The sequence below is a fragment of the Opisthocomus hoazin genome, chromosome 23, assembly GCF_030867145.1.
Source record: "Opisthocomus hoazin isolate bOpiHoa1 chromosome 23, bOpiHoa1.hap1, whole genome shotgun sequence".
NCBI lineage: Eukaryota > Metazoa > Chordata > Aves > Opisthocomiformes > Opisthocomidae > Opisthocomus > Opisthocomus hoazin.
Window position 1 is genome coordinate 3,284,463 of NC_134436.1, and position 16,082 is coordinate 3,300,544.

A 16,082-nucleotide genomic window follows, 5' to 3' on the forward strand; every position below is an offset into this window, starting at 1 on the left:
TTGCTCTCCGGCTGGCATGTTCCCAAGGGCTGTCACTGAGGCATTTGGGCAGCCAAACCCTGGTTGCTCTCAAGGGGGTGGTTTAGTCCACTAGTCCTACAGCAGTCAGAGCTGAGGGAGCTGATAGGGAAATACCCCTTACCTCCTTGATTGAGCGCTCTGCAGCAGCTGAGGCAGGGCACATTTCAGGTCTGCTGACTGCTCCAGAGGCATTTAAGCCACGGGAAACCAAGACAGCAGCAGTAATAAGCCAACAACAATACATCATTCCTGGGCTGGCCTGACTCCGATTCAGCAGAAGAGATCGATGGGGGCTTGGCAGAGTAGATGTCGGCTGTGGAAGTCTTACATTTGTTTAGACCTCAGGGCTCCTATGTGGTTTCCTTGGGGAGCCTCAAGTGATGCCAGAGAGCTCTTACTATAAATAGGATCTGCTTGGCTGAACTTGTGCAAAAGAGCTGCAAAGTAGCCATAAAGCAGCATTAGAGTAAGCCCAGCTGGGTCTGGACCCTGGGGCAGATCGCTGCTGCTTCCTTGCACTGTAGGAGTGAGGAGTAGGGGCTGGACATGACCCACTCCCTGCTCCAAAGACACCTACCTTCATGGGCAGGAGGCTGGGGAAGTGCTTGGGATGGCCTGGATAGGTCAACTGCTGCCACTGCAACGAGTGTGATGTAGATGGAGGATGGCATGTGTCCCTGTGGATGTAATGCTCTGAGCCCAGGCAAGTCTGGGGAAAGGAGGTGGTGCAAGATGAGACTGAGCACAGGAGGCTTCAGCGTGGGTTTTACCAGAGTCCTGTATGATGGCTGGAAAGGAGGAAGAGATGGGATATCAGAGGGTGAATTATATTTTGATGGTTGCAGTTTTATGCTGGTAGTAGGCAAACTACCACTCTTCATAGCAGACCAGCTGCAGGTACTCTGTGGTATCCAGGAAGCCTCTGCTCCTTGAAGGTAGACAGAAGAGCTTTAGAGAGAAGGCAGTAATATTGGTGCTCTCATAACAGTGCCTTCTGCTTCCTACAAAGCATTTTATCCCAAGAACACCAAGCACTTTGCAAGATCCTAAATAATTAAGCCCCAGAGCAGTACCACACAAGACAGAAATACCTTCCTCCCTCCCTCCTAAAATTCATCTGCCTGGGGTCTCCCACAGTGGTGTGACCCAATGGGCAGGGCAGGAAAGGAAAAATTGTCAGTAAATACTGAGCTGGGATTTCCCTGGGACACCCCCAGTTCTGCAGGGATATTTAGTGGGGTACTCAACCATTACCAGGGCAGGAGGCTGTGGCTCAGCAGTGTCCTCTCTGGACCTTGCTTTTGTTCAGTGTTTCTCTATTAGTAGCTGAAATTATCACGGGTTTTGGCCTTGGTTCTGGAAGGACTGAGCATGACCCATACCTGGAAAACAGAGCTCCTCTGTCCAAGGGCTCTAAACATTGCATACGTGAGTTGCTTTGAGGCTGTGACCAGTGTTGGAAGTCCCCTGTGCCAATAACCACAGGGTTTTAACTCAAGCAATACCAAACTTCCCAGGACACCCACACAATCTTCCTACAGCCCTTCTGCCAGCACTGCCCCACGACCATCCCCGACTCACAGGACCTGCTGAAATCGGACCCTTGCAGGATTGTACCTTGGCCGCTGGCAGAGCCCTTCCCTTGCACTTGTGAATCTCATTTGCACACTGTTTATATCCCAGGGTACAGCACGTAGACGCCATTTTCCATTAATAAAGGGCCATGCCAACCCCTTTTCAGCTAGCTCCCCTATTGCTGTGGACTGATCTTCCTGCCAGATGCCTCAGCAGCAATTTAGCAGGTTGAGGGCACAGGGAAAGCCCATGTCTGTCTCCGTGGGTGGTCTGGTTTGTTTCCAACATTGGCTTTCCACCTCCCAGCAGTGGGGCCTGGGTAATTTCAGCCTTATCTGTGCTGGAGAGATATGGCATGGCAACTTCTGCACTTAAATTCCACTTTTCTGGTGTGAACAGCATCCCTGCTGTGTTGCCATGCAGCTCAGCCCAGGAAAACCTCCTGCTGCTTAAGGCACTGGCACAGAAAGGTGAGGGAGGGAGGGACCTGAAGGCTGAAATCAGTCTAGGAATTATTATGAGTAGCACCTGAGCCTGGGGAAAATCCCAGTTGTAGAAAAGGCTCCATCTCAATGACCTTTGCAACTAGCTGAGTCTGTTTAGGTGTGGAGGAGCTGGCTGGGGCTCTGAGAGGCTGTGCTAGAGGGATCGGCTGCTCCCTGAGCAGCAAACACTCTGTTGAGCCCATTCACACAGCCTGGGTGCCTGGTCTCTCCTCTCCGAAAGAGCAGGTTGGAAATGGACTGCTTTCCTTCACCTAATGCGGGAGTCCCTCTCCCTGCCCTTGGCTACCGCCGGTTGGGACCGTGTGGGTCTCAGGCCCTTTAGGGCACACAGTCCCCACTTCTGACACAAGACTGGGAGATTTTCTGCAGAAAGCCTGGCTTGTGCACCTCTGTTCCCTGTTCTTACACCTGCATTTCTCTCTGCTGGGATGCTTTATCTCTCACAGGGCCTGTCCTCTGTTTTACAGCCCCTTGTCCCACCTGGATTAATGGGATGATTCTTGAGTCCTTGAACCTGTTCAGGGATAGAGGGTCTATCAGCTGAAGCCAACAGTAGTAGCAAAGACCTCTGCTTTATGCCGAAGGACTATCCCCAGCAGCAAAGGGGACTGGGGTGATGGTTTGTATCAAAGTCCTTCCAAGGTGCCTGCTGTAGTTTGGTTAGTGGAGACAGGGCCAAAATTTTTCTCCTCTAGTGGCAGGAGGCTTTCCAGGTAGTGGGGTCATAGTCACAGGCACCCACGGACTGGCACAGACAGGCTGATGTGGCCCCAGGGTCCCCAAACCTTGCCAGAGTGTCACTCACTACCTCGCTCAGCAAGCCAAGCCCTGCAGCTCATCAGAGTAGGTTTTAGAGCCCATGGACTGTCCTTCCAGGAGGATTAATGCAGATTTGTGTTTGCTGGGAGCTCTGGAGGCATCTTCCAGTGGGGTCCTGACATTTAGGCATCCTCTCAAAGAAAGCAAACCACGGCTCCTCCACTGTTGTAGGACATGTCTAAGCCCTTGGCCTCATCCAGGAGCCTGTTTGTGATGTCCTGGAGCCCCAAACCCAAACGTAGTTTTGGTTAAGCCTTTTGGTTGGGGTTTATTGGGCTCACCAGGCCTGCGTTGCTGTGGAGAAGCTTGGTGAGGTCTGCAGGGCTGCATAGGTTGGTTTTTAGTTGCTCTATGCCTGTTGTGAGGTCTCTGACCTGCTGAGTGTGCTGATGGCCACAGTGGTGCAGGTGTCCTAGCATGGGTGAGGCTGAGCAACCTTGTAGCTGCCACTGCTCACATTCCTGTGTGCTTTCGAGTTCCCCTCCCAGACACTGGGACGTTTGCAACTGTTGCTCTAGTTCTGTCTGGCTCCACAGCCGGGCTGGCTCTGGCATTTGAACTTCCAAAGAAGGAATTTAGAACTGCAGTCCTTGCAGCATTATGCAGACCCAGGACCCAGACCCATAATGCATCCCAGAGTCCTGAGGGAATTGGCTGGTGCCATTGCCAAGCCACTTTCCTGGATATTTGAAAGGTCATGGCAGTCAGGCAAAGTCCCTGGTGACTGGAAGTAGTGAAACATTGTACCCATTTTTAAAAAGGGTAGGAAAGAAGACCCTGGGAACTACTGACCTGGGGGACAGCGAGGTGATTTGAGACAGACAGTATGGCTTCACCAAGGGCAAGTTCTGCCTGACCAACCCAGTGGTCTTCTATGACGGAGGGACTACATTAGTGGACAAGGGAAGAGCTATGGATGTGATCTATCTGGACTTCTGTAAAGCCTTCAACACAGTTGGTCATAACATCCTTCTCTCTAAACTGGAGAAATATGGATTTGATGGGTGGACTGTTTGGTGGCTAAGGAATTGGTTGGAAGGTCTCAGTCCGAGGGTAGTAGTCAATGGCTGGATGTCCCAAATGGACGCCGGTGACAAGTGGTGTCCCTCAGGGGTCTGTACTGGGACTGGTGCTGTTTAACATTTTCATCAATGACGTAGACAGTGAGATCGAGTGCACCCTCAGCAAGTTTGCAGATGGCACCAAGCTGAGTGGTGCAATTGACACACCAGAAGGATGGGATGCCATCCAGAGGGACCCCTGGACAAGCTCGAGAAGTGGGCCTGTGTGAACCTCATGAGGTTCAGCAAGGCCAAGTGCAATGTCCTGCATCTGCGTTGGGGCAACCCCCAGTATCAATACAGGCTGGAGGATGAAGGGCTTGAGAGCAGCCCTGTCGAGAAGGACTTGTGGGTACTGGTGTATGAAAAGCTAGACATGAGCCATGAATGTGTGCTTGCAGCCCAGAAGGCCAACCACACCCTGGGCTGCATCAAGAGAAGCATGGGCAGCAGGTCGAGGGAGGTGATTCTGCCCCTCTACTCTGCTCTGGTGAGACCCCACCTGGAGTCCTGCATCCAGCTCTGGAACCCCAGCACAACAAGGACGTGGAGCTGTTGGAGTGGGTCCAGAGGAGGCCACAAAGATGATCTGAGGGCTGAAGCACCTCTCCTATGAGGAGAGGCTGAGAGAGTTGGGGCTGTTCAGCCTGGAGAAGGGAAGGCTGCGGGGAGACCTTATAGCAGCCTTCCAGTACCTTAAGGGGGTCTATAGGAAAGATGGGGAAAATATTTTCAGCAGGGCTTGTCGTGATAGGACAAGGAGTAATGGCTTTAAACTACGGGAGGGTAGATTTAGCCTAGACATAAGGAAGAAATTTTTTACCATGACGGTGGTGAAATACTGGAACGGGTTGCCCAGAGAGGTAGTGGAGGCCCCCTCCCTGGAAACATTCAAGGCCAAGTTGGACATGGCTCTGAGCAACCTCCTCTAGTGGAAGATGTCCCTGCTCACTTCAGGGGGTGTGGGCTAGGTGACCTCTACAGGTCCCTTCCAACCCAAAGCATTCTATGATTCTGTGACCCCTCCTGCCCCAGCCTGCAGGAGAAACCCTTTGCTGCAGCAGGGCCAGGTGAGGGGACAGGCTTGTTCTGCAGCGCAATGCACTGGCACCCTCTCATGACACAGTTATGTATGAATGCCTGGGTTGCTTGCCCCAGTCCTTCCTACAATGCTGGCAATGACTGGTGCACTGCTTTCAGGTATTTTGGAGGCTTCAGTGGGGAGGGCCTCAAGCTGGGTTGGCCCTTCTTCTGTCCTGCTCTGCTCCAAATCCTCAGCCTCAGCTCCACGTGCTCCAGTATCCCAGGACATAAACAAGGACTGTGTGAGACAGCAAGAAGGGTCTGTGTTTGTGTATTGCTTCTGCCAGCTGCGGTGTCGGCAAGGACTCTGTTCCCACCCCTCCCAGCCCCAGGAGCAAAGCCAGCTGTGATTGTCCCTGCACTGCTGGAGCAGGAGAGCTGGTGAGCCTGCTGCCCGGTCATGTAACCCCAGCTTTCGACCCATTTGCTCTGACTCAGCCACAGAGACACTGGTAGAGTTTGCCAGCTCGGTTCCCACAGGCTCCAATCTTACCTTCCCAGCCCACTTTGGGACAAAGCCAGAGTGTGCAGCTGAAATGGGATGGCTCAATTTCATCCCAAATGATGCTGAACCTAATGACAAACTGAGCTGCACAACAGCCACACCATTTGGCTGCTTCATAACACTGTGCTTTGGCCAATGGTCTGGGTGGCCAGCATGGGCTTTGGAGCAGCTCAGCAGGGCACTGTGTCCTGCGTGGCAGATAGGGGGGAGCCTGGCTCCTCTGCAAGCTGCCCTAGGCCTGCTGAGCCTCTACAGCATGGCTCTGAAAGCCCAGTGAAGTTAAATTCACTGTCACAGAGTTTGGCCTTGCTCAGCAAGCTTGGTTCAGCCATGCTCAGCAAGGTGCCACGACCCAATGGCAGAGCCTGCCACAATGACAGGCAGCAGTTCTCCTGGCACGGCGTGGATAAATACCAAAATACGGTCAGTAATTCCCTGGGTGTTGTGTTAGGTTGACAAAAGTCTTTGTTACCCTGGATTTGGGTTTGGACATTTGGACAGCTGGGCATGTCCCACTGCTGTCCTGCCAGTCTCATGGCCAAAGTCAGCATTTCTCTCCACTGGGTAGGAACTGGGGAATGGCCCTAGCAAAACCAGGATTGTGCATCCCTGCACAAATGGACCAACAAGCCTACCAAAGAGTGAAGCAATAGCGTGAGCAGGCCCAGGGACAAGTGTTCCAAAGGATGCCTTTGCCTCCTACGGCTAATACAAAGGCAGCAGAGTGCAGGGGAGCGAGTTTTGGTCCATGTCCCAGCACAACCCTCCAACAGCTCCTGCGGGAGCTGCCCAGCACTATTGTCCTGCTGGGCAATGTCTCCAGAAACCTCTCCCTGCAAGGTTGGTTGATTGTGCTTTGGGAAGTCTTTGGGGATGCAATATAAAACAGGAGGATAGGGATGGATAGGATGGGAATTGGGATGAGATAGGAAAAGAATGGTGTGGGGATAGGGATGGGGATGTAAACGGCATGGGTGGGATGTGTATGGGATGGAGACGGCATGTGGATGGGATAGAGATGGGGATTGCAATGGGTTTAAATGGGGAAGGGAAGGGAATGAGACAAAGATGGAGAGTGGGATAAAGTTGGGGAGGAAAAGGGAAGGGAGTGGGATGGGGTGGGGAGGGGAAGGAGTGGGACAGGAGGGGAAGGAATGGGGCTGAGAGATGGGAAGAGGAAGGGGATGGGAAAGGGGATGGAAAAGGCCAGCTCTTGTTCAGAGAAGCGTATGTTCAGACAGCAGCTTGCACTAGCGCAGCCATGTTGGATACAAGCAGCCTTGGAAAGCACTGCATGCCGTTCTCTTGTTGTTATCCCAAAGGGCTATGCTGCTCAGCCAGCCAACTGTACCAGCAGGTTTTTATTTTACATTTATTTTCCTAATGGCTTGGGTGGCCTGGAAACTTGAGCAGTGAATTGTGACTGCTCAAGATTGGGTAAAATCCACACAATGGATGTGCACTGCAGTGTGGCACAGCGATGAGTCACTGAAATCGTAATTAGGGAAGAAAATAGCAGTGGGTTTACAAGCATTGCGTTTCTCCTGAATTACAATGATGTTTTAGACTGGTTTATGGGACATTGCACATGTCAAAAAATACACAGAAATGGAAGAAGCAGTAGCTGATATAAAGCAGTTTAACAATTAAGGGAGGAAGAAAAACCAGCATCACTTTTTTCAGTGACAGCACAGATGCTTTGGAAAGGATGGGGGGGGGGGGGGGGGGTGAGCAGAGGAAACCATAGCAAAACAGGGATGTGGGACAGTGGCTTTGTGCCCTGATGTGGAGTTCAAGGTGATGCAGATAACTTGGGCAGAAAAGGCATGCAGGGAAAGAGTGCTTGAGAGTGGTTGGAGTCCCACAAGTGTCCCCTCCTCAGCTGTGCAAGTCTCAGCACTTTCCTGGAGAGAACCTCAGCAGAGTGCAGCAACCAAGGAAGATGCATCACCCATGGATTGCAGTGCGGCAGGGAGTCCTGGAAAGCCAAAGTCAATCTTTTTATTGTCTTCCAGTAGCTTTATTTTGTTCTTCTGGAAAGGTACATACTGCTTTACAATGAGCAGGGCTGTAAAGTACTGAGCAAAGAAGCTCTGTTGCAAATGGGCACATGTATAATCTTTATGGCCTTGTGTTAGCATCAGGTTTCAGCAGGTCCTGAGACGAGGTGGAACGCAGCTCTCCAGCCCACATGGTTCCAGAGAGACTTCTGACCCCTGCAGTTGCTGTGACCTCTTTAGCCAGCTGCCCCAGCACTGGGGGGAAAGGCCAGCAGTTCCCAAGGGGCTCGGCAGGGCTCACTCATGGGGAGTCTGTGTGTGTTCATCAGGCTTGGCTTCACTCAGAGATCAGCAACTGCACAAGAAGCTCTGTGAAACCCAGGGCCTTGGGGATCCAAATTATCACCTCCACCCCACGAAGAGACACAGCTGTGCCACCCACACTAGGACCGTGGTAGAGGAAAGCTGCTCCTCATCCGTCCCCAGGCAGGCAGCAGGCATCAGCCAGCTCTCGCCTGTGGGCTCTGAACAATCATCAAGGTCATCTTCTTGGATTTACATGTTTTTAATTATTTTAAGTAAACACAGAGGACATGTTCCAAGGTAGAGACCAGACAGCTGCTACTGCCATCGGGAAGTAGAGCCCTGCCTGCTTGCTGTGATCACTCTCCTGCAACTGCCTCCAACCCCAAAGCAATGGGACACAATACTAGGAGGGACTCATCAGCATGAGTGCTAATTTCCTGTGCCCTGATGCTCCCCCGAAGCCATCAGGCAAGCCATCTGGTCCAGCCTTTGAGGACAGACTTCCCAGCTCATGCATCTTGGCAGAGGGCTTCTTGGGTGCTGGCATTTCTTTCCTCTGGTTTTACCTCCTTTTCTGGGGACTCCCTTCTCGTGGAGCAGCATGTCTGGCAGCCACCATGCCTGTGCCACTGACAGAGTCAGTGCAACCAAAGCAGCATGTCCATGGGTTGTGCTCCGTGCTGGTGACACCATGTGATGGGATATCTCCCAGCAACTGGCTATTTTTGGTCCAAGATCTCATCAGTCCTTTCTGTCCCGGGACTCACCCTTGATGGAACATGGTTTGTGTCTCCATCATTAAGACCATAGGAAGGAGCAGATACTAGTTAGTCCCCTCTGTCACCAGAGACACTGTTCTGGTGGTGGCATCCAGCAGCAGCTTTAACTCCTGTGGGGAAAGTCCCTCAGTGCCAGTTAATATGCCGTGTGGCTAATTCCCAAATAGTTTGTTCCATCCCTTGGGAAGGTCATTTCCCCAAAGAGGCCAGAGACCAGAGCTCCCTGACTTCTGGGGAACGTGACAGTCCCCTGCCCCTTAATGCCAGCTGCTGCCCGGTCAGACTGTCCCCCAGCCCATTCCCTGTCTGACTACAGCCATGCCCCACATGGGCAGCCGCAAGTGGTCTGCAGCCCCAGTAGCGCAGGAGACCTGTAGCTCTGGGCAATAACGGGAACAACCACGTCAGTTAACCTGAGGAGACTGAACCTGGCTCGTGGCTGTCCTGGTGCATCTGCTGGTGGATGAATGTGGCACGGGAACCTGGGAACCTCCCTGAGCATGGATGTTTGAGCTTTTAAAGCATCCTGTTGAAGGAAGTTGCTAAGCTTTAGTGCTTTCCAGGAGCTGCAGAGTTAAAGAGTTGAAAAGTTATTTACAAACCTGACACCCATAATGCAGGTTTTACACCCTATAGAACAGCAGCACAGCATGCATCCTAATCTCCAATGAAGCATCTGTCTCAGAGTGGCAACCACAGGGCAAGCTGTGCAATGGGATGTTTGTGCAGTACTTCACCCGGATGGGAACTTTTGGCTAATCAGACTAATCTCAGTCTGCCTAATTACACCTTAGCCTTGTCCTGAGATCCCAGGAATGTGTGCAAAAAGAGCACTTCATAGCTTTGACTGCAGGGCAACAGCAACTTGCTGCTTTTAGGAGCACATCCCAGATTGTGAGGAGCTCAGTGGCGTACACTTTTGAACACCTGCTTCCAAAGACAGACAGAGTTTGGACAGGGTGTCCATCCAGAGGTCATGGTCAGACAACCTGCAGAGGTTCGCTGCTAACCTGTCCTGACGGCACTGGAGGCGGGACAGCCGCAGAGCTGCTCACTTCGCAGTTTTTAGTGCTGAGCAAGGACATCCGTGTGCGTTTCTTCTTGGACTATGAGCATCCACCATATGGGCACCGAGGTCTATGGTGTGACCTGTCTTCAAGTGACCTGGCTGACACTTGGACAGCGAACACCCAGGGTGAGCTCACCCAGGGAAGAGCAAGTTAAGTGCGTGACAGTTTGCAGGATAAGCTGATTTATTGTACGGGCCAGGAGAAATGGTAAGGACTTAAATATCTGCTTTAGTCTATATTTAAACAGCTACACAGCTACTTTGAATTTTCAGAACTGCTGTGTGCTGAGCTGCTCCTGTGAGATTCAGACGGTTTGTTGAGCTGGCTGAAGTACAAACTAAAGGTCAGCTTCGGGCAACTTTATTTCACAGTCCTGGGGGTGGTATTTAACACACACACACACATTTCATGCAAGCATCTCATCTGAGTGCCAGGAACAGCATACACAGAAGTGAAGCATTGTCGGACTTGCCCCTAATTTATAAGGCTTTCAGCTGGCCAAGTCCCTGCAGAACGAAAACTTTTGGCAAAGCTGAGTTTTAACCAGACATGAAGAGCCACTCCTCCTTTTGCTGTTAAACCAACCTATAGTAACCCATAGTAATGTGCAACCCATAGATGACAGCTCTGCACCCTCCTGAGCAGTGGCTCATATGGCCCCTGACACCAAGGCGGTTGTGCTGGGGGGTGGCCAGATGATTTCCCTGCAGGGACTGGTGTAAGAGAGGAAGGATGTGCATGAGGGCTTGGTCCACACATTTAAACATGAAGGTGCAGGCCACGCGTGGTGGCAAGTGGAGAGGCTGGCGGATCGCTGTGCGGGGGCTGCAGCCCCCCTGCTCCCCTCTGCCCCGGGGCAGGAGGGAGCTCCTGGGATGCTGCATGCCGCTGGCATGACTGACATCTGCCCGGGGCCCACAGGATCCCGAAGCAGGGGGATATTTCCCCTTAGATTCACTTTTGCTTTGCAGCTCCCCATTTCTGCCCCTCTCATGGAGCTGAGCAGAAAGAGCCAGCACAAGCATGCCCATTGCTGGGGCAGCTGGGCAGCACAACCTCGTGGTTAAAAATGCCTTTCATGTTTAAAGTAAATTGTCAGGCTGGATTTCAGTCCCGTTGTGGGCATAGCACATGTTTTCTGCTATATCTCCCTTCTCCCCCATAGTGGTCAAAGCTATTGTGCAGGCATCTCTAATGCTTTTTTTCAAAACAAAAATTAATGGCTCTGTAAGCTATTTCACAGAAATTAAATGGAACAGTGAGTTGCAAAAGGAGTTTTGGGAAAAGCAGTGTTATAAAACCTGGTTTCCTGCGGTGTCTCTGAGGGCTTGTACTGCGGCTGAGCTTTCACTGCAGTCTTTCCATACTGGAGGAACAAGTTTTTATTCTCCTGCCTGGCCACCACTTTTCATGTAGCATAGGGGAACTTAATTACCCTGATAACTCTCACATCCAAATTTTTACCAAAATTGGCTGAAATACAAATGTTACTGGGGAAGGAAGAGGCCTGTGAGAGTATCCACTCTGAGCATCCTCAGCTGAGGAGGCTCTCTGGACGGTGCCGTGGAGGATGAGCTAACACGTGGGCAGCAAACTAGGCCAAGCGCTCAGCTCCTGGGGCTGTCCTGGCCTGCAGCAGGAAGGAAATCAGGGACACGCTGATGCTTTTGCTGCAGAACCTGGCAGTGAAGCAGGACGTGAAGCGCCTCTGAGTGTATGGGGGAGAGCAGAGCGTGAACTACCCTGGCAGCCGCACAGATATCCCAAAGACGATCCCGGGGGATGCTGAGCAGGAAGGAGAGGGGGAAATCCCAGCAATGACATAGGGAATTACCACCAGAGGGCACTTAAATATTGCTCTTGCTGAACAAATGGCGTTTTCGAGCAAGAGGCCAGCTCTGGATTGCCTGACAACGCACATCAGAGCCTGACTCATTGCTGGCACAGAGAGCAAAGGAAAGCACTCTAAAGGCATTTGAGAAATCATGCATGAATGGGAATTTACTAGCAAGACGCAGAGGACTGAACTTTTCTTCTAGACTTTTTCAGAGAGGTCTGCCAGTGCGTCTCCACCCTGTGTAGTCTGGCAAGGTGAGCAGTGCATCATTAGACTTTGACCTGTGTGGTACCCACAGGGCTTGGCGCAGAGGAAAGCAGACTTTTTACACCTCCATCCTGCTTGCTATGAATATGTCTTGTCTGCTGTTCATCATGAGTGCTGAAAAGACAAGAGTCACAGCCCTGGCAGGGATCCTGGCTCAGCACCTGCTGTGACACTCACCTGGGTGCATCTGTGCCCTGCTTTTTATTCCAGAACTGGGCAGGGATAGAACAATTACCTGTCTTCTAGGAGAAATTGCAGGGAATGGGTAAGGAAGGAATTGAATAGGATTTTAAACCCAATTCTGAGAGCTCCTCAATACCCATGAGGATCTGGGTGTCAGATAAAGTCTGTAGATGTGAGGACAGGCATGTACTGCAGATGGAGAATCACATTACAAGGATGAAAGACAAAAACTTCCATCATCATTTTGGGGGCAAGCCAGAGCACCCTGTTCATCACCCCCATTTGTCTCAGGGAGGCACCCTGGCACTCAGTAATGGGATGCGATGATTTTGCCGGGGTCACACTGCAGCTGCAGGTGTTGGTGCCATGCTCAGAGATCTGCTCTGAGCACAAAAAGCTTCATGAGGATCCTGGCGCCAAGGCAGCAAAAGCTGAAAGTCTTATGGCGTAGGAGACGGAGAACTGAATTGAGCGTGGTCTCTAGAGGGAAAACGATGACTGCAGACAACGGAAAGCAGATGCTGTGTTGGAAATGCTATTGAATTCTTCAAACATCTGGAGAAAATGAGTTTTCTCAGTGGGGGTCCCAAGCCCTCGCAGGAGCATCCATGTGCAGTGAGAATCTCACCTGAGGTGGGTCCAGGGTGCTGGGAGGACAGAAGCAAGGCTTGCTTTGGAATGTGGCATCTCCCAGCATCTCACCTGGCGATTCTCCTGCCTGGGAAGGACCAGCAGCCCATCCTAGGCTTTGCAGCAGGATTTCCCAAGATGCATAATGTGAACCCTTCTGGCTATGGGAATTGCTTCCAAGGAACATGGGACAGTGGCTTGTAAGGAGCCACACGTGTGCTGCAGCATGTAGGCATTTCTGTCTGGATTGGATATGGGAAGAGCAGGTGACGGTGTGGTGAGGCTGTGTGGGGTCCCCATCTGTGGGATTCTCCCATGACAACCTGCCAAGCCAATGCCCTCCTCACTCCAGCTGGAGCTACTGGCTTTTCCAGGACTAGGTTCCTTCACGCTCTTATGTTTGGCTGACTACTTGCAATTAGCACTAATTAGTATCTCTTTTGACAGTGCCTTGTCTCTACTTCCCTGTGCCTTGTCCTTGACACATCACACTGGGTGCTGGGACCCATTTTGTCCTGAGGCATCTCCACCAGACTTGGCAGCAAAGCTGGAGGATGGTTTTGGGGCTGCAACATGTTGTCCTGGAGGGCCTGCCTGTAGGCATTTTAGTTTGCAGAGGCCGGTTGCATCTCGTCTTCCTAGAGGCTCCCTGATTTCTTTTGCTCTGCAAAGCTGTGGTGCTAGGCGTGCAGTCCCACTGCCCAGCTAGTTTTGGCTTGTCCCCAGGACCAGCGTACCGAGAGCAGTGTTACAGGGTCTCCCTGACTGCTGCTGGCAGAACGGAACCTTAGGGGGCACAGCTGGGCAGCCCTGCCCTTTCCCAGCCCCCCTGAGCCATCCTGAGCCCTGATAAGGGCAGGCTGGTAGGAGCAGGGCAGCTGGCACTGCCTGCCCCTGCTCCTGGCTCCATGGAGAAGCCCTGTGCAAGTCCTCAGGAAGTTAAATCCTGCCGGGAATTGGTGCAAGAGTGGTCTCAGCAGAGGGTCATGTTTACTGAAGTAGTCTTACCCTCTGGAAAAACCTGAGCTGGGGTGGCAGTGATAGGTACAGGATGGTCTTAGGAGAGACCCCCTGCTACCCTGTGAGGAAGGCCAGGAGAAACGGAGAGGAACCCCCAATAGGTAAGGATGTGAAAAACCAGCATGCAAATAATGTATATTTGTGCATTGACTCTGCAGAGGGTTTTGGAGAACAGGAATAGAAGAAACCCTCAGATTATGCCCCAGATGACTTGAGCAACTCAAGAGGGAAAGCTGATTCACAAAGTAACATGCCATTGGAAACCTCCACCCCTCATCACAGCACCTCCTCCTTCTGATCTTGATGTGTAACATTCACAGCCTACCCCAGCTCTGGATATCTGCCATTTGGATGGTGCAAAGGAGGACAGGACAGGTCCATCCAGCCCCACGGGGATATTGCATTGTCTGCAGGAATTGACCTTCAAGAAGGAAGATGGTGCCTCTCCTGCCATGGGAAGTCACGGCCTCTGCACCACAAGTAGATGGCCACCTCAGCTTCTGCCCACACATGAATGTGCAGACACTGTGTGCAAACCTGGGTGAGCTGTGAGTGTGGCTGTGGTGCCTCGTGATGGCACGGGCTGGAGGAGACAGCCACATCAGGGGTTAAACCATTACAGCAAAGTCTAACAGAGCCTCGGCTCCGGAGTCCTCCGGTGCAGCTCCTGCTAAACCACAGTTTTCCTACATTTTCCCGAAAGATCCTGGTATCAGACTGCTGGCAGAAAGAGAGGCTGAACTCAAGATTTCTGTGAATATCAGTGCAAGCACTAAAGAATTGTCTACTAAACCCACCAAATTTTATAGCTGGTTAATCTAAAAGGCTGCGTAGGAAAGTATTATCACCTCTTTCTTCCCAGGCCTGAACCTGATTGCAACATAAATCTCATAAATGGATTTGTAATTATCTCTGGGAATTATTTAAATAGATGAGCGTTTTGTTTAATCTCACAACCGTTAAATGTGTTAGGGCTAGGTGGAAGATCTGGGCAGAAATAAGGTGTGTCACATTTGGGATGGGGCCATTTCGGTGGGGGAGGGAGGGATAAAGGGATCGCACCATTTGCGGTCTTCGAGTAAAAGTTCTCTGTGTCAGCCACAAGCTGTGAGGAAGCAAAAGGGAGGCCCTGTTCCTGCTGTGAGGTGCTGGGGAGCCAGGCGCAGGGATGGTGTGGTAATGAAGTTTCATGTGGATGTTGCTGAGTTAAGACTCAACTTTAGTGGGTCTCTGTGCACACACGTTAGCTCCGTAGGTCCAGTGGGAAAACGAAGAGCTCAGGACTGCCCAGGAACTGCCAAAATCCCCAGTCCTTTGTGCTTCAGCTGCATCAGAGCCCTGAAAAGCTTTCATACATATTTTTTCAATACTCACAATAGTGTGGTTTGGTGCCTAGTAAATAGCTGCTTAACAGCAGAACACACAGCAGTCAGCTTCACTCATCCTTTAGAGATGCTGAAATTGGAGGAAAAAAATTACAAGGCAGAAAAAAGAAAAGGATTAAAGAAAAGGTGAAAGAAGGCAGAGTCAGACTGGACACAAGCACCTCTGGAGAGCCAAATCCAGGCACTCACGGTCAGAGGTGTGTTGGGGAATGGAGGGAAGGGCAGGGAAGCCTGTGGGTTGTCAGGGCTCGAAGAGCAGGACGCAGGACGTGCCGAGCCTCGCGATGTTTCTGAGCACCAAAGCCCCAGGTCGCCTCCATTGTCTCTTTCTTGCCTCCCAACTGAGGCTGAGCACCTTGTAGGTCTCCTTTCTTTTCCTCTCCTAATTTGCCTTGGGCACTCAGTGGCCGAGGTTAGAAATGCTGGTCTTGCATATGGCTTGCTCAGGATTAGCTACTAAAGTGAGCGGAAAAAACCAGCTTTTTACCTCATTTCAAAGCTATTTAAGCCAAATGTTCCTGTGTGGACATGAGGTGAAAATCACCACGTTGTTCTGAGCATGAAATCAGCTTTCCTAGAGTCGAAAGAGAAGCATTTTGTAGTCAAGCTTCTTGGTTAGATGCTGGGATGTGGCAGGAGGGCTGCAGTCTGCGCCCTGGGAAAATGGTCTTCCTTCAGCCTGGTGGAGGGACAGATTGCTTGGACCTCGGACAGCCCCATAGACCTTTTAGGCTATGGCAAAGGAAAGGTGCTGAGCAAAGGTGTGGCTGGTTAAATACAGGTGTGTGGGGGCAGCATGCCCTGCGGCAGAGTCTGCTGCACTTAGCTGGCACTGGTGGGTGCCCGCTCCCAGCATGGCAGCTCCCACAGCACCCCAAATGCAGACTGCTGGTGGAGGGGTGGCAGCATGCTTCATTTCTCTGCTGGAAATAATTACTACTAATACTCTACTTGACATCAAAGGCCACGTGCTGGACATGCACAGGAAGCAAAGAGTTATTCCCTCTAAATAGCAGCATGCATCATTAAAAAAAA